The sequence below is a fragment of the Ornithodoros turicata genome, chromosome 7 (assembly GCF_037126465.1).
Source record: "Ornithodoros turicata isolate Travis chromosome 7, ASM3712646v1, whole genome shotgun sequence".
Classification (NCBI taxonomy): Eukaryota; Metazoa; Arthropoda; class Arachnida; order Ixodida; family Argasidae; genus Ornithodoros; species Ornithodoros turicata.
In genome coordinates this window covers 40850139-40856138 of record NC_088207.1, presented here as the reverse complement: position 1 = coordinate 40856138, position 6000 = coordinate 40850139, and the positions used below count along the sequence as shown (strand labels likewise).

General features: G+C 45.7%; 1 protein-coding gene across 1 annotated transcript in view; it reads left to right on the top strand.

The window, feature by feature from the left end:
• The first annotated feature begins 1072 nt into the window (after nucleotides 1-1072).
• The window catches only part of LOC135401108 (uncharacterized), an 89486-nt gene continuing 84558 nt past the window's right edge, over nucleotides 1073-6000 (top strand). The window contains exon 1 of the mRNA XM_064633297.1: nucleotides 1073-1155. The gene's annotated coding sequence lies outside the window, so the exon portion shown is untranslated. The remainder of the gene's footprint in view (nucleotides 1156-6000) is intronic.

Here is a 6000-nt window from a genome sequence, read left to right as displayed (position 1 = left end):
TGCCAGTGAGTGCGTTTGACTGGTCTCCGCAATGACCAGGGGCTGTGAGCGCTCATTGGTCAGACGCAAGCGCCGGTCATGCTGTGAACACGTGCAACTAAAGCGAGGGGGGGGTAGCAATGTGGGGAAGATAAACATTGCTTCCAGCCTTCAAAAGAGCCCGGGCCGGTGGAAATTATCCGCAGTTCTACCCTGCGGCGCGTGCAGCCTGTTGCCACACATATAGGCTAACACACTTTACGTGTAAATGTACTCCAATTACCTATTTGAAGTAGGGGGTCTCGGATGTCTTGACCAACCCCTTAGTTTCTGTCCTCATCATGTGCTTGAATTGATGGCAGTGTATACGCAGCATGCTGCCCAAGACCAGGCGCTGAAAGTTCCTGGGTCCGCCCATGGACGGATCCAGACTCTCGGTTTGGGGTGGGGGGGTGGGGGGGCGGCTTCTTTGTCGGAGTGCGTAGTGGGGGAGGGGGAAATCCAATGTATAAACTGACGTTTTGAGGACAATCCACCCCCCTTGGATCCGCCACTGGGTCCGCCCCAGTCCGTTCGTGTTTCTTGTCGCGTTCATCAAATTTGCTGGTCTGAACCTCTCTGTCTGTCGTAGGATAGTCATGTCCGCGACGGATCTGTAAATTGTACCCACAGCGCGGAGAAGCAGCAGTGTGAGCTATATAAATAAGCCCAAGGGGCCTTTCGGCGTGGTTTACGGCACAAAATCGGTATAGGGCGCCGGATAAATCAACAGTAGAGTGCACTCATCTCGGCAGGCATATCGCTTCTACAAGAACGAAAGAAAAAAAATCAAATAAAATAATTACACGTAAGGCGGAACACGTTTCACAAAGGATAATTGGCCAATGAGATAAAAAGGATATCTGACTGCCCAAAAATACCAGATTTGAAATTCTCGAAGACGCGCTTGCGCCACGTGCACAACCGGTGGCCGTTATCTCCTCGGTTGTGTGTGTCATGATTTTTGCGCGTCATCAATTCGCCTTGCTTTGGAAAGAGATGTTTGAGAGCCAAAGCAATGCCTTGTTGTGCGCTGACGGGTGTGTGGAACACTTGTGGTGAATGGTGTATAGACTACAAACGGTGTACGTGGGTTCCTCTGGATACGGACGAAGGTCAGAAGGAAAGGTGCCTCAGGTATGTGGAAGCGTGCGCTGTTCACGTCTCTGAAAAACCCGTAATGTAATGGCACAGAGTAGTTTCTCTCGTATCAGCAATGCTTTCATGGCCGGCGTTAACGTGAAGGCTGGCGTCGACGGTCCGGACCTGGGGTCACGCTTGCACGACTTTCAAGAGATTCCTCAATGGTGTCCTCAGTAGCTTTGGTAGCGCCTCGTGCACGCAGTACAGTCCTCAACGCTGTACATAGGTAGAGCACTGCCAAAGATACTGAGGAAATTTCCTCAACAGTCGTGCAAGCGGGCTCTGCAAGTCCTGCACTCCCATCTGGTAGACCCAAAGCCAAAGTGTGCGAAGTCTAGGGAGCGGAGCGGACATTTCCATTTGCTGCTGCCACGGATGCTTGCTGTAGCCCTTTGTAAAGCCACTGGATGTATTCAGTGATTTTAATTTTAATATCCAGTAACATTAAGCTATAGTCAACCAACACTAGATTCTCCCAAGTATTCGACGAACGTGCGAACCACCCGCGACCTCGCTGTGCTCAGCTGGTGACGCCTGGTGACGGAGGCATGGTTTCTGGCTGAGTAAAATATTTGGCAATGCGGGGGTCGCGGAAAGTACTCAACGTGTCCATCCGCACGAGAATTTCGAACTGCGTGCTAAATTTTGGTGCGACTTCACTCACATTCGCTTCACGAAACATAGACGTCAACTTCATTGAAACTCGTCTCGTGTATAGCACACGCAATCCTGATTCGCCCTCGACGCACTGCGCTCACGTGCACCAACCGACCTTCAACTCAAGGTCTCGTGGTTACTCACAATCATATGCTTACAAATCATCACAGGCAAGCCTCGCCACCAAGGTCCTCCTAGCACCCTCTGGTATACCATACCAACAATGAGGGTCTGGTGCTATTTAGGGGCGCCGGTGTGTTGTGTACTGTAGGGTGGAGTCTACAGCATCGTCAGGGTCCAGAGTAGCACAATGGTTTTCCGCGGGTTCCACATTTCCCTCCGGCACTGCGACTGCCATATTGCTGGCCCTGCTTGCATTCGAGGTGAAATAATTTGACATGTACAACGGTGTTCCAAGGACAGCTTCTCATTCGTGCCCCACGAACTTGAACAAGTGTGAAACATTACTGTAAGAATCACATTAGCAAAAAAAAAAAAAAGAGAGAGAGAGAAAAGAAAGGAAAAAAAAAAGTGCAAACACATGCCATTAGTGTCTGCCATATTTTTTCTTCTTTTTAATTTAGTTTTTTTTGCGCGAAGTAAATGTATTTGATTGCTGGCAGAGCTTAATTAACTAATTTTCAGTAACAGACACGTGCTAGATAATAATACCGCTTTAGGTGATGTGAATATTGAACGTAGCTTTAATAAAACGTAGGTATCAACATTGATTGACACTTTTCCATGTGTCACTTTAAATGTTAACCATGTCGTGAAACACCGGAAAAAGCAGACAATAAAAAATCAATATCAACACTTGAATGAGCTCACCTTGAGTGGCACAATCAACAATGTAGTGAGATCAGTTTTGGTACATTACAAACGGGAAAACAGCAAAAGGTTGCTCATGCAAGACACAATTTCCCTTACAACAAGACATAGAAAACGTGTAATAAAATTTACGAGGGTGCAAGTGGTGCATTATAAGTAGTAAAAAGAACAGTTACATCAATCTTCCTAGTAGAGAGCCAGTATTCAACAATAACAGTACACAAAGATGTGCCTCACAAAAGGATGCGTGCTAATGTGCTGGTACATGTACTAACACAAATTCTCTCTACGAGCACACCCGCACATAATCACAGTCCTTGTTCATAGTCTGTAATGCAGACAAGGCACAATTCACCTTACATGTTCCCTATATAGACCCCTGTATTGTCGTGTTTGTTTCATTTCGTTGAAAAAAATGTTTGTTATCTGTAAAACAGAGTAAATCTAGTGATATCGTGCGAAAGACATTTTAGGGTGTAAAAGAAAAGGACACGCGAGAGACTGCGGGGGTTTATACACTGACGTCACCTCGCCGCCATACCGTATAGGTCCCTCAAAGTTATTTACCCGCATTCGTACGCTGCCATATGCTTTGTGGATGACTATTAACGTCGAAAACATAGAAATTACTTGGATATGGTACAAATCACACAGCACAATAGTTTTGAAACGCCAAATATACGGTGACTGCGATGCGGGTAATGACTTGGAAATGACCTACAATATGGCGGCCCTATACATTGAACCACGTGAAAAAACGTCTTTCTTCAAAAATAAAAACTAGTATATATAATGAGAACGCAGTGACGCAGACTAGACCACTTGTCGTTCTACCACTTCACACGACCTGTATTGGTTGCTCCGTCAAACACGAGTATCAGTGAACCGAAATGAAGTCGCAACAATATGTTTGAATGCGTAAAAATATGTACGTATAGTGTCTGAAAGAAAAACGTTCCGTTTTGTATGCCTCCTGGATAGCTGCCTGGGATGCACAAAAAGGGGACAAAGCTCAACGTCACATTTTTTATATACATGGGACGTCTCTTAGACATACAGGACGTTTGCGGCGTACGCGACTTTTGTGGGACGTCTCTCGGATATCCCTGGTTTACTTGCTGGGCGTCGAGTGTGAATTGCCTGCATGGGTGGATGAGTTGGTGCACTGGCGGGCTTGGTTCTTGGCTTCTACCCGAAGTGACAGTGATACAAGTCAGGGTGTAAAAACGGGTTTTACAAGGATAACAATGAAAGGCTCCAGTTGCACGCAGCAGGAGAGGACATATTAAATGAAACAGTGGTATAAAAGCCTGACGACTTTCAGTTCATGATCCTCCCTTTCTTTCTATACTGGTTATTAAAGAAAAGTGACCTCCAAAAGTTTTTGTTTGAGAAAATGAGTCATGGGAAAGAACAACGAGCGCGTGCGCTCTCTTCCGCACCACCTTTGAAAAATTCGTGAAAAGAGCGCATCGCACAACGAGAGGACGTCGTGACGTGTGCTACTCCCTTCACGTGACCAGTGACGTACAACGACACAGCTCAAACATGTATAAGCGGCGCGTGCGCTGCGAAGAAAAAAACAAAGAAACCAGGCACGGAGCCTCCAATACGTCACGCGAGCATCGTGTCGGCCGTCTGCGGCTGCTTTCTCCGACGTTTTTTTTTTTTTTTTTTTTTTGTAAATTCGACTGCACAGCTATAACGCACCGCAGAGCGAAAATAATTTGCATGGCGAATTTTGGGTGACAGCTTGGCAGATGAGGCAGGATTTCGAGCTACGTTAGATGCCACCTCGTTGTTCCTCTAAGGATGTGTGTGTAAGCATATCTTTGAGGGCATTTTACCAAAAGCATCTAACTATAAGCATTGGACCAAGTCCCAGTGTAAACTCCTCACTAAAACTGTCATATCCATAGTTGTGCATCGCCTAACCAGCTCCAGTGGCTTAGTAGATAGATGACAGCTTCCATGCCAAGACAGGGAGGTGACCTGGGTTCTAACTGTTCACGCTCTGAGGTAAACGTTGGCACAATTCCCTATAAGATTCCCCAAGAATGCACAATCCTCTCGAGCAACATCGACATGTCAACAGGCAGTAAACAGGCAATAAGACAACACCAACCAAATACAGTTATGTGAACAATCTAAAGGGAAGTAACAAATAAAAACAAAATTGAAGCTGGAAAAATAATACATTTTGGAAACGAGGGTACAAAATACATATAAATGGCCTTAGAATCACTGCCCTAGTAACGTTAGAGTTGACCTTATATCAAAAGGACATAGCTGTTTGGCAAAAATGATGGCAAACCAGCGCAGCATCAGCACCTCTCCTGCCGTCAGCAGCAACCATAACATCAACTTGACAGGGAAAGTTGATTCATACTATATATGGTATCACTTGTACACATGTGGGTATTATAGGCTGTGATATAGAGCTTTCAGTGGACACACAGTCAAGCCATCATTTGGTACACACAGTGCACAATGCCGCATTTCTGAAAATCTGTGTGCCATAATGTCGACTCACAAGGGCCATGTTCTGTCAGTAACTGAAGCTTTTAGATAATCCTACTATTTTTCCTTCAATATCCTTGAGCATGTGATGCACATTAGAAATGATAGCAAGGATAGTAGTGGTCCTAAGTCTTAACAAGAATGACAGGGTAGGTGTCTACTTTGCACTGTACAGATATTGGCACACTCTATAAGACCCTTATTTGCAACTCTTGCATCCCAATGGGGGGCTCCTAGGGTACCTCTAGGCCCAAAGCAAATGTCAGCCTAACCGATGGTGCTAGTGCTAGGGTACTCTAGATGCTGCCCTTCCATTTGCCGGAGTGTGGGTTGTAACAAGATATTGTGGTCTCCCCCCCCCCCCCCCTCCCTCAAAACTCCAAGATCACCTGTGGATATTGTGCGCTCTTTGTTCGCGCATTGTCATGATTTATACTCTGCTGTTGTCATCATTACTCTGCATGTCAGATATTTCGATTGTCGTCATCAAACTGTCTAGTGTCTATTGGTTTGCAAACTTAATTCCTCTCTCTGGAAGCTATCTGCTCTCCCATGGAAAAAATCCTGGGAACGCCGCACAAGGCATGCCAGTCGTGCACATGGAACTTCACACCGTAGTTTCCAGTCTCACATTTTGCGTTAAGCACTGTACACCGAATAATACTGAGAACTTTGTGAATCAGTGCCAAACTTTTGTACTGAAAGCAGTAGTGGTAAGACACCTTGATCTCCGTGACCCTGACACACTGCACAAGTCCAGCAACACCAAGAGTGACACTTTCATGTGCCATACACATAAGCTCGCTGCCAAACTGTACGTATGGTCAATTA